Below are 19,219 nucleotides of genomic sequence, written 5' to 3'. Positions count from 1 at the left end.
GCTGTTGTTGTCCCTTATTTTCTTATTTGGAGTTATAGGATGGGTTGGGCAGGTTTGTTTCAGGTTGGTTGGGTTTAGAACCAAGTGTTGCTGTCCAGAATTTTGGTTCTTCGCTCGAGCGAGCTGTTGTTTTTGGTTATTCGCTCGAGCCGGGGTTTGGTAGCTCGAGCGAGAGGTTGCGTCTGATTTGGACCTGTAGCTGTGCAGTCTTGGCTCGAGCGAGATTTCTTCGCTCGAGCGTGTTAGTTCGTTCTTCGCTCGAGCGATAGTTCCTTCGCTCGAGCGTGTGTCTGGTTACAGACCTGAGGGTTTGAGTTCTTCGCTCGATCGAGTTTTCTTTCGCTCGAGCGAGCATTTGGGTTGTTGGCTCGAGCAAGGCTTCCTTGGCTCGAGCGTAGCTTCTCTGTGTCTGGTCGCTCGAGCGACCAAGTCTTCGCTCGAGCGAGCCTGTCAGGTTTAAATAGGCAGCAGCGTGTTTCAGATCTGTTTTTCATACACTTTCATATTCCAAAACCCTAGTTACGAGTTTTCTCTCCCTATACACACCTTCTCTCTTAGGATTGATCTTCTTAGGGTGTGTTTCTACCCTAGATCCTTCATTAAAAAGAGTGTGTGAGTCGAGGGCTTCGTTTTAATCTGAATTGTTGGTTGTTTGGAGCACATTGGTATTTGGGTCTTCATCTCCGCCTTCTCCATTCGGGTTATTTTCTTCGAGGTAGGGATTTCCTACTCCATTTTATAGGTTTTGTTCTAAGTTTTGGTATTTTGATATGTTGGGGATACTTTGGTAAATTTTAGGAAAAACCCTAGTTGTATTATTAAATTTATTTGTATAATTAATTCATGGAATTGGGAAAAGATGGTTAAATTCATGGAATTGGGGAATTCATTGAATTGTTGACATAGTTATTTTCAGTTTAGAAATAACTGCTTTGGGCTATCGGTGGAGGATAGTCGTGATTGTTGTAGACCTTGCATGTGAATTAGGAATAACTGAAACTAATCACATTGGTTAAGTCATTAATTTTGACTATTGCATTGATACAGAAAATACGTGTATTGATTGAGCATTGCATTTGCATACATTGTTTTGTGTGGGAGGAGATAGGGGATGTACTCCACGGTTTAGGGGAAGATAGGGGATGGACCTCTAAACCGGATTTTTGTTTGGGAGGAGATAGGGGATGGACTCCATTAGCATCACTTTTATGTGTGCTTATTTATATTGAAGTGTTTTGTTGATACAGCACTAAAATGTGTATCAATCTGGAAGTATGAAGTGTTTTGATTTGAGCTTGAGTCTCATTTGTTTGTTGATATTGGAAGAATGTGAATATGATATATATATAATTCACTGTTGTAAGTTTGGCCAGGTTCTCAGCCATGTTGATAAAGTTGGAAAGTAAAACGTATCTTAGACAATAGTGTCATGAGGCTGTAAAATGAAGTAATTGATTATCCTGGTTAACCATCTGTTGAATGCTATTGCTTTATTCATTGCTTATATGTGGTTTAGTATATTTCTACTGGGCTGTGGCTCACCCTTTATGGGAACATCATTTTCAGGTTCAGGTGATAAGCTACCTCCAAGGACTTAGCTTGGAAGGACTTGGACTTTTAAGACTATTTTTAGTTATTTGTTTTTCATTGTTTGTACATGTAAACACTCAAGCCTAGGGCTTTATTTATGTTTGAGTTAGAACTCATACTTTTGTGTCCAAGTGTTGGCTTGGAAAGATGTAAGCCGGCAGGGCATTTACTTTGATGTTACATGTAATGTTTTTGTTTAGTAAGACTCTGATGGATATTATAATGAAGTGTTAAAGTGTTCTTTTTAAATAATGCATGTCAATGATATATATAATGGGTTATTTCTGAGGGCATTACAAGCCGTACTAAAGGTCAACTTAGTACCCAAGGCACTCTACAAACTCTGCCACAACCTAGCAGTAAAACAAGGATCTCTATCTGAGACGATCGTCACTGGGACCCCGTGCAATCTCACTATGTCCCGAATATACAAGTCAGCAAGATGGTCTACCGAATCTCTCACGGGCATAGGAATGAAGTGCGCCGACTTAGTCAACCGGTCTACAACCACCCAAATAGCATCACTACCCCGCTGAGTCCTCGGAAGACCTACAACGAAATCCATAGTGACATGCTCCCACTTCCACTTGGCAATAGGCAAGGATTGCAACAAACCCGCTGGCCTCTGATGCTCGGCCTTCACTTGCTGGCAAGTAAGGCACTTAGACACGAAAACTGCCACATCTCTTTTCATACCCTGCCACCAAAACTGGTGACCCAAATCCCGATACATCTTAGTACCTCCCGGATGCACCGCAAGGCGTGAATGATGGAGCTCTCGGAGTACTTCCTCTCGGCAAGACTCCGGCACGAACAAACGGTCTCGGTATCTCACACTCAGGTCGGGATACACCGTCAAACCCTTCTCAGCCTTTCCACTGGAGATCTTCTCTCGGAAGGACTCTACCTCATGGTCACCTCTCTGTGCCTCTAACACTCTAGTCACAAGTGTAGGCTGCGCAATAACAGAAAACAAGGCCGCAGCCTCAACAGATTCGCCCAGATGCAAATCAAACTTGCCAAGTACACCCAACATTCCCCATTCCCGGATGGCTATACAAGTTACATCACTAATGGATTTCCTACTAAGGGCATCGGCCACAACATTGGCCTTCCCCGGGTGATAGTGCAACTCAAAATCATAGTCCTCAATGAACTCCATCCATCTCCTCTGCCTCAAATTCAAGTCTCTTTGTGTAAACAGATACTTCAAACTCTTGTGGTCCGAGAACACCTCGAACTTCTCACCATAAAGGTAGTGCCTCCAAATCTTCAAGGCAAAGATCACTGCCGCTAACTCTAGGTCGTGTGTAGGGTAATTTTTCTCGTGTATTTTCAACTGACATGAGCCATAAGCTACCACTTTCCCTTCTTGCATCAACACACAACCCAAACCCTCTCGTGAGGCATCGCAATAAACCGCGTAACCCGACCTTCTATCCGGAATAATCAAGACCGGAGCGGTGGTCAATCTAACCTTCAACTCTTGGAACAACTTTTCAGAAGTTTCACTCCTTACAAATTTGACCCCTTTCCGCGTCAATCTAGTCAACGGCGAAGCTAGCCTGGAGAAATCTTTCACAAACCGACGGTAATACCCAGCTAATCCTAGAAAACTGCGAATCTCAAACACACTCTTAGGCTGTGCCCAATCTTGCACTGCCTCAACCTTGGATGCATCAACAGACACCCCTTCCCTGGATACCACATGGCCTAAGAATTTAACCTCTCCTAGCCAGAACTCACACTTCCCAAACTTGGCATATAGCCTATGGGCTCTAAGCAACTCAAGCACACTCTCAAGTGTTCCTCGTGCTCTTCCTCTGAAGGTGAATAGATAAGAATGTCGTCCACGAAAACGACTACAAATCGATCCAAGAATTCCCGGAAGATCCGGTTCATCAAGTCCATAAAGACTGCCGGTGCATTAGTAAGCCCGAATGGCATCACCAAAAACTCATAATGGCCATACTGCATACGGAATGCCGTCTTAGGATATCCTCCTCCCTGACCCTCAACTGGTGGTAACCCGATCTCAAGTCTATCTTAGAGAAACAACGGGAACCCTTCAACTGGTCGAACAAATCATCTATATGGGGCATAGGGTACTTATTCTTGACCGTAGCCCGATTCAAATTTCGGTAGTCGATACATAATCTCAAGGCACCATCTTTCTTTTTAGCAAAGAGGGCCGGTGCTCCCCACGGCGAAACACTAGGGCGGACAAAACCCTTATCTAGCAGTTCCTAGAGCTGAATCTTCAACTCAACCAACTCTGCTGGGGCAAAACGGTAAGGTGCCATAGAAATCGGCGCCGTGCCGGGCACTAGATCAATAGAGAACTCAATCTCTCGGTGAGGTGGCAAATTAACAAGGTCTTGGGGAAAGACATCCGAATACTCACAAACCACCCTCGGCAACACAAGCTGGGTCTCATCACACTCGCCACTCTCAAAGCTAGCGAGTAGACCACTAAGCTCACTCCGCCCTCGCGAATCATACCCCGGTGGCAGGACACTACCAACCCGGTCTCCCAAGAAATGGAACCACTCCCCGCTCATGGTACATAACGTGACCCTCTGGCAGTAGCAATCGATAACAGCCCGGTATGACGATAGCCAGTCCATACCCAAAATAACATCAAAACCCTTCATGGGCATAACTACAAAAGGGAATGCAAGTCTATAGTCGACGACCTCTATAACCCTGTTTCAAGATCAGTTCACCCCCAAGAGGTGACACTACACATATAGGAGATGCTAACTGTGCTAACTCCAACTCCAAAACAGATGCAAATGCAGCAGATACAAAAGAATTAGATGCACCTGTATCAATTAACACATTAGTAACCGAGTTGCAAAACAAAAAGGTACCTCTCACTACTGATGGAGCCGGTACCAGATCCTGCGCGGTAACAGCACACATGCGCCCTGTAGGCCCCTGATCCACCTGCTCACCTCTAGGAGCAAAAGACTGCTGCACTGATTGGGATGACGAAGCTCCCGGATTGGCCCTCGAGGCCTGCACAGACTAAGCTGGCTGATAACTCTGCGTCTGTCTAGAACCAGACGCTCCTGAAGTAGCACTCAATTGCGGGCAATACCTCTTCAGGTGCCCAGGCTGACCACATTGATAGCAAGACAAGGGCTGGCCCCTGTCCTGAGGTCTAGCTGAAGAGGAAGTAGCTCGCTGACCCCCTCTATTTTGCGGGCAAACCGAAGACTTGTGACCCAGCTGGCCACACGCAAAATAAGTCAAGCCTCCCTGACTACCTCTCCCCGAGCCTGCACTCGGCACCGGAAAGGTCGATCTAGCAACTCCACCCTAAGAATGCTGAGGATTATAACCCCTCTGTCTCCTGCCATCACCTGACCCTCCTGGCCCCGCTTGGAGCCTCTATGTTTCTCCTCGTCCTCCTCCTGCATCATAAGCTCCATATGAGCTGCAGCATCCACTAAATGTCTATACTCTCGGATGTAAGACCCACCAACCCTCAACTTGAGGCCCCGTCTCAACTTCCGCTCAAACTCATAGCAACGGCGTTCTTCGGACGCCACCAACTCAGGTGCAAACCTGGACAAACTAGTAAAAGTGGCCTCAAACTCTGCCACAGACATACCCTGCTGATTAAGCCGGCTAAACTGATCACTCAGCTTCTCCCTAGCAACTGCAGACAAGAACCTCTCCTGGAAAGCATTCACAAACGCCTCCCATGTACTACCAACACGAGCCTTCTCGTACTTCCACCATTGACCCGTATCTCCCTTCAGCTAGAAGGATGCCAAGGTCACTTTCAATGCTCCGTCCTCGATGCCAAGCATCTCGAACGTCTTACTCATTTGTTCTAACCACTCGTCAGCCTTCAGTGGTTCCTTCGGATCCCCAATAAACTCGTCCGGATTAGACCGGAAGAACTCCCTCTTCAAGAAAGAAGGCCCTGCCTCAGCTGCCTGATTCCCTGCTCTGAGAATACCCAAAGCTCCTGCTATCTCTCAGGCCAAGGCACTCATAGCCTGCTAACCCGCTGGCTCGACCACATTGGCCTGACCAATTCCCTCCTATACTGCCGGAATATCATCCGGTAAAGGTACTTCCTGCCTCGCAGACCTACCACGCCTAGCACCTCTTCCTCATCCTGACATCCTAATAAAGGTAATACTGAACGTTAGCACATTCACAAATGTGCCAAAACTAAACACTCACCTCCTAATACACGGACAACTGTAATTCACTCCACGTAAGCACATAAACACATAAGCACTTACGAATTTCATTTCTGGATAATGATAGTCCCGAGGCGTTACTAGAGTTCCGGTTAGAAACGGCATTGATCAAGTGCCTTTCCAACAAGACTCCCAGAAACCCAAGGATCCAATCAACATCCTAGAAATTAAATCCCATACCCACATAGTCACATAAGTATGTTATCAATTAAGCACATAGCATATGACATTACATCTAAGTCTCTATCAAGCGAGACAAACCCATTGTGATCCTAATCACTTCCCACGTACCCAAGGTATTCGAACCCGGTACGCTCTGATACCAAGTTGTAACGCCCTCAAAATAACAACATTAAACCCATTAACATAGACATGCATTGATATACAAAAGCTTCACATTCTTCTATTCATCAGAGTACTTCATTACAAAAGTATCACATGTTAACAACAAAAGCAAATGCCCTACGGGCTTACAGCTTTCCAAGTTAACACTTGGTTACAAGAGAGAGTACTAACTCAATTGCATATTAAGCCCTTGGCTTGAATTTACATGTAATACATCAAAAGAAATAAGACAACAAAAGTGTGTCCGCCTTTAGCCTCCCAAGCTACGTCCTTGGAGGTGGCATGCTACCTGTTCCTGAAAATGATATTCCCATATAGGGTGAGCCACAACCCAGTAGACATACACTAAACCAAATATGAACAATGACGAAAAGATTAGTAATTGATAGATGGCCAACACTGATATTTTCCCTTATCACACTTTACAATTTCATGACATACAAGTCCATGTTACAATCCATTTTCCAATTCTGTTCAATTCTCAATTTATAACCATGGCTCAGAACCTAGCCAAACAACTCATATGAGGCAATAACTCATATTAAGCACTTTCTCATTTCATAATAGATAAGCATACTAGCTATATCACACACAAACAGATAAGCATACAAGCTATATCATCACTTCCATAGATATGCATAAGAGCACTATCACACTTCCAAAGACAAGCATATGGGCTCTGTCAACACATCACTAGATAAGCATATGAGCTCTATCTATGGAGTCCATCCCCTATCTCCTCCCAACAACATCCGGTTTAGAGGTCCATCCCCTATCTTCCCCTAAACCGTGGAGTACATCCCCTATCTCCTCCAACACAGCACAATGCATATAAACAATAATTATACACATCATCACACAACACATAAATTTAATGTATTCTTTCAACCGTCATACTCAATGACACATTCCAGTGATTAGTTTCAGTCTGCCTAATCATCATGCGTTGTCTACAACAATCAAGACTATCCTCCACCGATAGCCCAAAGCAGTTATTTCTATACAGAAAATAAATGCAACAATGGATATATAATCAACATTTCAACTAGGTGAGTGATAAATGATCCAACTACACCCTTTAACCCCTTCCCTTTCCAATTTTCACATTTTCAAATCAATCCCTCATCTCCAACAATTAATTATACAAATTAATCAATCAATGTAATTAGGACATTTTCCATAATTAACATTACAACCTTTAGGTTCCATTTTCATTAATGTTTCAACATTAATTTCACCTTTCCATGCCAAACATGCATTTAGGTTTTATATAAATAAAAACCCCAACTTTTGTAAAATTACACAAAGGCCCAAACTCTCTCGAAATTACCCAACAACCCTCAACATATCAAAATACAAAAAATTTAAAGACAAAGCTCATAGTAAGGAGTAGGTTATCCCTACCTCGAAGTTAGAGCTTGGATGGAGAAGAGACCAACACCAAAGTGCTCCAAAGACCAAGATTTTCGGATCAAAACGACGCCCTCGACGATCAACACAACCTTTACAAAGGCCGAAGAGAAGGAGGACACTCTAACTAGATCAAACCCTAGAGAGAAGGGAGTTTCTAGAGAGAGAGGCTCTCAAAAATGGTTTTTAGAAAAAGTAGGAGAGAGAAAGAAAAGCAAAAAGTGATTTAAAATCACCCAGCGGATAACTCATATACGTATGACCCGCTCGAGTGGAGAACACAACGCTCGAGCGCCAAGAACAAAAATCTGAACACGCTCGAGCGCAATAAGGCCCACTCGAGTGTCAAGACACAAGAATAAAGCACTTCCGCTCGAGCGCGAAAACCAGTCCGCTCGAGCGTAGATTTCCCCCTCCCAGGACTTATACCCAGAAAGTACTACCCGCTCGAGCGCTACTACTCGAGCCTAAACAAACCCGCTCGAGCGTAAAAATCACATCTGCAGAAGTTTTGCAGGAACACGAAATACTGAAGGTGTGCAATTCCCGCTCGAGCGCAAGGAGACCCGCTCGAGCGGATCGCCTAAAAACTGAACAACAAGGAATTGAAACCAAGGCCTAACCAACCTGTAACAACCCTGCTCAAAACATCCTAAAACTCGATCAAATGGAATTAAAGGACGACAACAAGATAGATACCACTACCAATTTCAGAGAACCGAGTCCGGAATACAACAGAACAGTAAAGGGACAACCGGGATCGCTATATGTTTTGTGATGGTACCTCTTTGTTTACAAATTACATACTGTATAAGTCCCATCATAGAGGATTGGAAGTTCATATTGTTGTGGTATGTTTCATTAATGTTTGTAGTGGATCCTATTGTGGATAAAATAACATATCATCAATGGTTTCTTTAGTCAGGTCTAATATCAAAAATGGATACAGATTTAAGCCAAAATAGAAATTAAGAAATTGTAGCTACCAAAATTTGAGTGTGACCATAAGGCATATCTAGGTTAATAATTCGAAACCATGGTTCTGAGACCTTACTTGTTATATTGATAATATTAATGAATGGTCTTCACTATAACTATGGTTCTGAACTTCTACTGATCTCAGCAAGGTTGATGTCATTTTGAGATGAGTAATATAGATATAACGGGGAAGTTTTGGAAATGTTACTTCTAAACATGATTGCTGAAGCCACTTTGAATTCCTTTTCAGTGAAAAGTTGGCTTTATCTCCCCAGATGTCAAGCTAATAATTGGTTTTAAAAAACTGTTTCCTGTTTATAATTGGTTGTATGTCATTAATTACATTTATAATCTGGTCGCACATCTCTCTTTGATTTAATCTAGAAGCACACTTCTACTTGAGGGGGCTGGATTAAATTTGGTTTACTTGTGCTTCACTTCAATTGAAATATCCAACAATTGCTGGTGGTTTTGATTTAATTTTGTTGTTTTTCTATTTCTTGACATCTCTTGTTATTGTTACAAGTGGTAGTGCCTGGAACTCATGCAATTGAAGCTGTATGGATTTGATAATGAACCACGCTCTCCTGGTGATGCTCCTTAGGTTAGGATTTCATCGTTCTTTAAAATTTATTATTGTGGCAATTCCAATTGTGTCGGTTTCTTAATAATGACTATCAATATATATTTTTTTGAAGATTTACAAGATCTATTACAATTTTTCCAAGTGGAAGAGGGCGAAGACAATGAGGAAATTGATCAGCTCTTCAAGTCAGGCAAGAAAAAGAAGAAAGATGAAAAGAGTACTGCAGAGATAGCATTGCTTGTTGAAAATGTTATAGCTTAAAGTGGTGGCTGAAGAAGATGCATAATTGGATAGATAGTCAAAACCTGCTATAAATAAACTCAAAAAGTTGCCTCTCCTTATGGAGGTTCTCTCAAAGTAAAATGATTTTCTCTCATTAGTTTCATTGACATCATGTTTCCATTTTAGTATTTGTGGTTTTTATCTTGTTTCCTACACCAACTGTTGATTGGTGCAGGAAACAACTCCATCATGGAGTATTAACTCTCCTGAAAACCTGGCTCGAACCCCTTCCAGATGGAAGCTTACTGAATATAAACACCTGTGGGGCAATATTGAGGATCTTAACTGATGTACAAAAAGCGTTTTCTCCATTTCTTTAAGTGAGATGTATTAAAATTATGTGTGCACTGATTATGTCTTGCACTTCATAGAGTTTCCCATTGATTTAGAGCATTATGATAGGAGAGAGCAACTGAAGAAGAGTGGTCTTGGGAAGGTCAGGATTCTCCTTATGAGGCGACACTGACACATGAATAATGGTTATGGCTTGGCAGTGGAAGGAACAACTCTGCATATTAATTTTTTGTGTTATGCAGGTTATTATGTTTTTGTTGATGTCAGATGAGGAGACCACAACCAACAGAAGAATGGCAAAAGACTTGGTTGATAAATGGGTAATGTTATACATTTTTTGGACTTTTGGCACTCATACATGTATTGATCACTCTTCATGGTTCCCCTTTGTACTTGGATAAATTTTATGATATTTGTTTGCTAGAACATTGTGTGAAAGTGTATGTGGTGGATAGACTTCTTTCTTGCTCAATGATCAACCCAAGATCTATTCTCCAAGATGATGAAATTTGTCTTGAAAATCCAGAACCACTCCTGTTTCATTTTATTCTGTAATGAGCTATCTTCGCATGATGTTTGGTCATGGGGGATCTATTTTCATCGAGTAAATTTATGAGTTTTGAAGATGTGCTCTCTAATATTGTTTGTTCTCCCCTTCTAATGTTGTTTGATTAGTATGTGATGTAAGTTTTTTAGAATGATCTGTATATTCAACTTGCGTTTGATTACAAAGAGTTTATCAGTTTATATAGCCCTAAATCTATGACTAAAAAAGGAAATACAAAGATTCCTATTTACACCACAAGCTTGCCTAATTCTTGTCTAATTCCTAATATACACAATGCCGTATATACATACATAATTCTCACACCCCCACTCAAACTCAAGGTGTTTTATCAAAAAACACTGAGAGTTTGCGAAGAAGAAACTAAAACCAAGCGGTGGTATGAGTCTTGGTGAAGAAGCCCGCAAGTTGCAAAGCTGATGAGATGAAAGAAAACGAGATAGAGTCAGACTGCAGATGCTATTAAACAAAGTGACAATCAATCTCAATCTGTTTCGTCCGTTCATGGAAGACAGTATTGTGGGCAATCTGAATAGCATTACAGTTGTTACAATAAAGAGAGGTCGGAGAAGACTGAGGTACACCTAAATCAGAGAGAAGACAGCTGAACCAAACAAGCTCAGCAATGGCATGAGCCATAGCATGGTACTCAGCTTTGGTAGTAGAGTGAGCAACAACAATTTGTTTCTTGCTTTTCCAAGAGATCAAGGAATCGCCAAGCAACATACAAAAACCAAAGGTGGACTTGTGCTCATTAACATCACCAGCCTAATCAAAATCAGCATAGGCCACCAAGTCTAAAGAGGAAGTAGAGGACAATAGTAAGCCCTGAAAGATGGTACCCCGGAGATAGCGAATAATGCGAACCAAAGCAGCCCAATGGGTAGAGCGAGGAGCAGAAATGAACTGACTAACGACATGAACAACATAAGCAAGATCAGGGTAAGTGACAGTCAAATAAACTAAACAATCCACAAGCTCGCGATAGAACGTGGGATCATCCAAAGGGACATCATCATTAGAGTTGAGCTTCACATTAAGCTCAATAGGTGTATCAAAAACCTTAATATCAGTAACACCAACATGGTGAATAACCTCATTAGCATACTTGGCCTGAGACAAAAAATAACCCTTTGAAAAAGAGGCAACCTTAATACCAAGAAAATACCGTAATGGACCCAGATCCTTCATTTCAAAGGTGCAAAAGAGATGTTGCTTGACCTCAGAGATAGCAGAAGAGTCAGAGCTAGTGATGATCATATCATCCACATAGAGTAGGAGAGAAACAAAATCAGTCGAGGTATGTCTCAGAAACAAAGCAGAGTCAGAAGTAGAAGGATGAAACCCAAGCGCAGTAACAGTCTAAAAGCGATCATACCAAACATGAGGAGTCTGCTTCAAACCATACAGAGTACGCTGAAGATGACAAATCTGCCCAGAGGAGTGGAGAAGGCCAGGGAGAGGACGCATGTAGACTTCCTCAATGAGATGACCGTTAAGAAAAGCATTCTTAACGTCTATCTGATAGAGAGGCCAATGTCGAACAGCATCAACAGAAATCAAGGTACAGATAGTAGTCATCATGGCAACATGAGCAAATGTCTTCTCATAATCAATACCATACTCCTGCGAGAAACCCTTGGCAACCAAGCGAGCTTTGTAGCGCTCGAGAGAACCATCAGAATGTGTCTTGACTTTATATACCCATTTGCAACCAACCAGATTCTTGTCAGCAGGCAAAAGAACCAACTCCCAAGTGTTTGTCTTTTGCAAGGCAAATAACTCATCCTCCATGGCTTAAACCCAATTAGGATCCTGACAGGCCTCCGTGTAAGACTGAGGTTCTGAAAAAGAATGAATAACAGACAAAAAAGTATGATAGGAAGCAGAAAAACATGTATTAGACCAACCCAAGCTGTTTGGAGGACAACGCTCACGAGTAGGATATCAGTGTGCAGTAAGATCAGAAGCAGAAGGAGCAGTAACAGGAGTAGAGACAACTAGTGGTGGGGGAGCCTTGTGATGAGAATAGACTAACAAAGGAGGAGAAGAAGAAGCCGAATGAGGAGAAAGAGCCATGTGTGACGCAGACGGAGAAGTAGGAACGGCCTCAAGAGGAACAGTGTAGATGTACTCATCAGACGGGAGCTCAGAAGGAAATGGATCAATACGAACCAAATCCTCTTTGGAAACTGGGGCGGTGAGAGGAGGAAACTGAAAGTAAGGTAGACGTTCAAGAAAGGCAACATGGCGGAAGACATAAAGGCGACGGGAAACAGGGTCATAACAGCGATAACCTTTCTGAGTGAGACTATAACCCTAAAAGACACATCGAACAAACTAGGTACTTAGTTTGGTCCTATCTTTACGGGGTAAAAGAAAAAAACTAGCAGACCCAAATACACGAAGAATGAAGTAATTAGGAAGTTGAGAAAACCAAGCCTTATAAGGAGACCGACTAGAAAGAAGGGGTGTAGGCATACGGTTGCAAAGAAAAGCAGCAGTAAGAAATGCTTCACCCTAAAAAGGAGCCGGAACAGAGGTAGAGAAAAGGAGAGACCTAGCTGTCTCAAGAAGGTGACGGTGTTTACGCTCAACTCGACCATTTTGGGCAGGTGTATCAGTACAAGAAATTTGGTGAATGATACCCAATTTGGCTAAGTATTCACATAATTCAATTTTAAAGTATTCACCACCCAAGTCAGACCACAACAATTTAATAGTAGACCCAAACTGTGTAGTGACCATAGACTGGAAAGTACGGTATATCTGGTAAAAGTCAAACTTATGAGTCATAAGATAAACCCAAGTGTAACGGGTGTAGTCATCAACAAAAGACACATAATATGCAAAATCCCCTTTGGTGAGAATAGAAGAAGCGCCACAAACATCAGTATGAACTAAAGAAAATGGTGTATCAGATATAAAAATACTTTTATGAAAAGGTAAGGCTGTCATTTTGGCAAGTTTACACCCCGACATTCAGTAAGTTTACGAGGAGAAACTTAACCTAACATACCCGACTGAGCTAAAGACCATTAGCGATCAGCAAACAAATACCCTAATCTAGAATGTCACAAGTAGAAAGGACTAAACAAAGAACCTAACTAAAAAGAGAAAAAGGCAATCTGAGAGGTTGCCATAGGCAGATGTAAGCTCTCCACCACATAGAGGTCTCTAACTCTACGGCTAGTCCCAATCTGTTGCTTAGACATTCGATCTTGCACAAAACAGATAGCAGAAGAAAAGATAACATCAAAACTAGAGGCATCAAACTGATTGATAGATAATAAACTAACAGATAACTGAGGAACATAAAAGGCAGATGGAATAGAGACAGCAGACATAGCAGATGGTAGGACAGATCCAACAAATATAACAGACATACCAGACCTATTAGCAGCATTGACAGTAATAAGAAAGGGAGGAAGAGTACAGTTTTAAAGTAAGGGAAAATGGGGAGTCATATGATAAGAGGCACCAGAGTCAAAAATCCAGATAAACGAAGAAATATTTGAAGAAAACCCAAGCAAATCGGAATAAAGAGAAGAAACAATGGAGACAGACGAAGATGATTGGGAGGCAGACAGTATATGCTAAAGCTGATTAATCTGAGCACTCAAGGAAGCCAAGTCAGGATTAGGAATCGGAGCAGATGCAGTAGAACCGGCAGGAGGCTGAAAAATATTCAGAGAAGGGGCGTGGAACTGGATTGGAAACTACTGAGAAGATAAAGCAGACAAACATCTCTTCTTGGGAAAATGATACTTCCAATGACCCCTCTGATAGCAAAAGGCATACTCATTTGATGCCAATAGCCCCTTCTTCTTTATGAATACACTTATAATATTGGAAGTCAAATGGGTCCAACCAAAACCAGAGATATAAACTGTGGTCAAACCATAATAAAGGAGAAACTCCAGAACACCCAAGCAAATAGTACCAAATGGGACAAATATACATATATATATTTTTTTAAAACAAATAATAGTGCAAAACACAGAGACAGAGAGAGAAGAACCAGCGTTTGTGACGACATGCTGAGCTGAACCGAGAGACAGTCGCGATTCACAGCAGATGGGTGTGACGAGGTGCGACAATGAGTCGCGATTGAACCGAGAGGCAGAGAGCTCTGGGTCGACGTCGAAGAGTCGTCGAACCAGATGAAACCTTTGAGTCAAACGAAAAACCAGATGGAGCAAACCCACTATGGCGACTAGGGTTTCGATTTTGCAAGCTAGGGTTTCAAACTTGGCTTCGATACCATGTAAGTTTTTCTAAATGATCTATATATTCAACTTGTGTTTGATTACAAAGAGTTCATCAGTTTATATAGCCCTAAACCTATGACTGAAAAAGGAAATACAAAGATTCCTATTTACACCACAATCTTGCCTAATTCTTACCTAATTCCTAATATACACAATGCCATATATACACAATATATTCTCGGAACCCTTGTATGTAGGTATTGTTTGGAACCTCAAGAGTTTTTTTTTTAATAACTGATGTGGGTACATGTTTTCTATTCATTCATATTAATATTTCCTTATCATTTTAAAATTTGAAAATAAAATACAGAGTCAACCAATATTCAATAAGAGCACACAGTTTGAGGACATGAAAAACTTGGATGATGAGAAGGTACCCTTTCGAAGGTCATCTGCGAAAAAGTATATATTGTCTTTGTTCAATTTGCTTACACGTATTTTGAGCGATTTAGCCATCTTGACCTTGTTTCCATATATATATCTAGTCTTAGTCATGTGTAGAATGTCTTGTTTATTTTTCAATAAGCCAATGAATAAAGCTTCATGAATGGAATCTAGAGATGACTTGCCTGAATTTTCACAATAAGATGTCGTAACAGAATTAATCCGTTGGTTCCTAGTCAGTCAGCCAATTTTGATTTATTATATGGCTGATTTGCACCATGTTTTGAATGTATATATTCAAATGCTTCAATTTTATGAGGGATATGCGGGAATCGAAGTCTGGCCAGTCATCTTCCATGCATCTTGCTTTAGGGCTTGAAGCAATGCCAATGGATTTTCTAGTTCGCCCCCAATCCAAGATTGATCCAGATGAGGTTAGGGCCCGTGCTAAATAGGTTGTGCAAGATCAGCACCGTCTGAAGGTTGGTCTTCCTCTCTTGGACACTTAACATGAAATAGATTAGGACAACTATGACAAACTCTTAAATTTAACCATCTACTATTGCAATTAGTTTCTTTCTTTCATAATATATATGTATGTATGTATGTATATGTACATGGTAACGAAGGGAGTGCTGAAATGTCTACAGGATACATGTTCAAAATATGGCATTTCTCTGTCGGAAGTCTTATTGATTTGAAGTTGATTTTTTCAATCCATTTAAACTCAAATGATGCCAGTTTAATTTTCATTTGAAGATAAGAAAGCTGAGAAGTGGAAGTAAATGGAATTTAATTTAAATCATGTAAACCACCTTGATAAAATTTAAGCTGTTGTGAAATTTCAATTTTTATCTAATAATAATGATAAATAGAAATTTTTTTGATAGAGGCCTTTTCTCAAGTTTGCTGTAAAAGATTTTCAAATGTGCACAAGTTGTGTTGATTTTGTTCAACTTATTATTTTGGGGACATGACTCCCCTAGGGTCAGAGTGCATATTTTTTTATAAACCCCAAAAGGTCAAATCACATGTCAACATGCAACTGCAATATGGTATGTACAGCCTTTTCTCTCCTGTGGATCAAAAAAATAAATTATATAATAATGTTTGGTTCACTGGAATGAAATTGAATGGTTATTCGATCAAAATATTCGTTCCCATGTTTGGTTAATGGAAAAAACAATGAAAAATGCATTGTAAATGAAATTGTGTCATTTATCATTGTAAGGGAATGATCACTTCACAGGCAAATCTAAAGAATGATCATTTCATTACATCTCATTTCATCCAACCAAATAAGAGCAAAAGAGTCCTAGGCCCTATTTTACAAAGGAAGAGACCAAAGAGAAAAGAAAAGAGAGAGAAAGTAGTTTTTTTTTCCCCTTACCTGGCCTGAATGAAAGCTGATGTACTGTCACTCTGTTCAAGCCCACAAAGCTTGTGATAATTAATTCTTTTCACTGGCCACATTATGGATATGTCAGACACGTGCCCTATTTTCGGACACCCACCTGAAATGGAGGGTCCGACAATATTTTTGAAAAGTTTTAATGAAGGGACAAATTAGAGAAAGGAAAACTTTTCACCTTTTAGAAGAAATAACTTCTTTTGGCCACTTTCTCCTCCCCATCATTTTCCCTTCTTCAAATTATTAGTGAAGGTGCTTTGAAAGTCGGGTCAAACCTGAGCCATGCCCATTTACCTGCAAAAGCAGAAGATGTCTTCTTGTAATAACTTCGGCTGTGTTAGGTAGACTCACATTGGCTTGTTGTGGCTCTATAGGCATGTTTGTGTGTTTAGACGTCGTGTGTGTGTTGGAGGTATTATTATTATTTTTTCTAGACAAGCTTTGAGCAGTGCACTTGCTTCCTTTGTTTGTTGACAGATGCAAAAGAAGTTGCAACAGTTGAAAGCTCCAAAAAAGAAGCAACTTCAAGCTACAAAACTTAGCGTGGAGGGTCGTGGCATGGTCAAATTCTTGTATTTCTCTCCATGGGCCGAGCTATGCATGAAGTAGTGGGTTCAATTGAACCACTGAACTTTGAATTTTTCTTTTTTATGTAGTATTATATAAAATTTTTGAGAGGTTTTTATAAATTGGCACCATTAAAATTGTTGAAAAAAATAGATTTACCAACAAAAAGAAGTTTGTTTAAAAAAATAATTAATTCTATGTTTACCATATTTTTATATTATTTTTTGTTTAGCATACATAATTATTAATGGTTAAATATGAATATGAATATGACTTGTATGGATACCATTACAACAATTATTGTGTATGTCACACATTAGATATCAAGTAAAAGTATAGTGAGCATAATTTTATTGACATAATAAATATTTTGATATAATTTTTTTTTTTTGATAATGATATAAAAAAATCGTACATTTGTATAAAATGATGTAATTTAATATGGACCTTTCACTTTAAAATAAAACACCCATGAAGATGCTTTTTATTTATGGAGAATTTCATTTTGCTTTTCAAATTATACCTCAATGATCAATTTAATTAATGTATTTATAATTTTAATTTTATACCTGAACTCTGTAATTTTAGATCAATTTTATCCCTACCGTCAGCTACCATCTATAATTAAACGATACTTGCTATCGTTTTCATTTTATCCCTTGAACTATCCCCAAAATATTAATTAGAACCTTAAACAATATGAGATTTGGGGGTCTAATTTATATTTTTAAAATAGTTTGGCAGGCAAAATAAACAAAATAAAATTTCGAACGAAATTTTGGTGTCACGCCATCAACTTTATTTTGATTTTAAGCGGTAGTTAACGGTTAGGGTAAAATTGATCCAAAATCAAATAGTTAAAGTATAAAATTGAAATTATAAAAAGTACACAAGTTAAATTGATCATTAAGACATAATTTGGAGGTAAAATGAAATTTCCTCATATTTATAACATCATTTTTCTTAATTGGATCTTACAAAGGATAGTATTTCGTCACTAAATGCTCATTTCATCGTAAAAAATAAAAATAATTACATTTTTTGTAACTAATATATCTCATACCTACAAAGTAATTTTGTCCCTACAAACTAATATATCTCATAAAAATAACTCATATATATCTCATACCTTAATTTGTCGTAATATTTTGTGACAATATATTGATGAAAAAACTATCATAATAGGTTTATTGCAATGAAATTTTAAAAAAAAATTATAGAAAAAAAATTGTCACAAAATGAAATTTTCATCTTCACATATTTTAATTGACACTAAATAACAGGTCAGTGTGTTTCCTCATATTCAGCTACGAAATTCTGAATATCTAAAATCTTTAATGTTTAAAATTAAGCTAACATATTCACTTTGAAGTTATTTAGGCCAAAAAAAGTCATATCAATGCACAAAAATTGCCGGGTCTCTCTCTGAAGTTCAAGGAATAGGAGTCCATTGTTGGTGTCGGAAGAAGTTATGGAACCTTCAAATTCTGGTGAAATGGGCTTTATTTCTATGGAAATTAATTCATAGAATTTTACCTGCCAATGTTGCCTTAATTAATTTGATATTCGATGCCCAAGATGTTTGGAGGAAGAAGAATATGTGGAACATATTTGTTTTCAATACCCTTTGCCAAGTACATTTGGAGGGGTTCACGGTTGGGTCTGGATTTTGAATCTGGGCAAAGTTTATTGGTTTAGGAATGGATTGAGTGGTGGTTTCGAAATGCACCAGATGAGCGGGCTACAGTGGAAGCAATTAAGGTTTTATGGGGAATATGGATCCACAGGAACAAGGCTGTATTTCAAAAGGATATTGAGCACCCGAAAGAGGGGGGATGTTTCTTTTATTATTACTAACAATGCTAGTTGGTGTCCAGATTCTATTGTGCACAGATTTTTGATTGATGGAGCATAGAGGCAACAATCATCTCAAGCTGGGGCTACATGGGTTGCGATGGACTACAACGGAAATCCAATCATAAAGAAGCAATTTTCTTTTACAGCATCTTCAGCACTAGTGGCGGAGGCAAAGGCATGTTTGGAGGTGCTCAAATAGTGTTCACAGCATCAAATTATGTCAACCAATATTCTTACAGATTGTCAAATACTGGTGTTAGCAAAAATTCTGTTTAGGCCTAATCGACAATGATTGATCGACAAACTTAAACATATTTAAAATAAACATAAAAGATCAAACTTTGTGGTGAGTTCTATGCCTTAAACAGATTAAAGACTTCGTTAGAGGTAATTAAGTAAAGAAGGAATGGAACATAATAGAATATGTATTTATTTGATTAAATTGTCACTTGTTAC

General features: G+C 39.6%; 1 pseudogene; it reads left to right on the top strand.

The window, feature by feature from the left end:
* Positions 1–18,962, top strand: part of LOC114258227 (protein IWS1 homolog 1-like) — a 63,845-nt pseudogene extending 44,883 nt beyond the window's left edge.
* Positions 18,963–19,219: the final 257 nt, after the last annotated feature.

The sequence above is a fragment of the Camellia sinensis genome, chromosome 11 (genome assembly GCF_055761805.1).
Source record: "Camellia sinensis isolate YWXY chromosome 11, ASM5576180v1, whole genome shotgun sequence".
NCBI lineage: Eukaryota > Viridiplantae > Streptophyta > Magnoliopsida > Ericales > Theaceae > Camellia > Camellia sinensis.
This window is presented reverse-complemented; position numbering and strand designations above follow the sequence as displayed.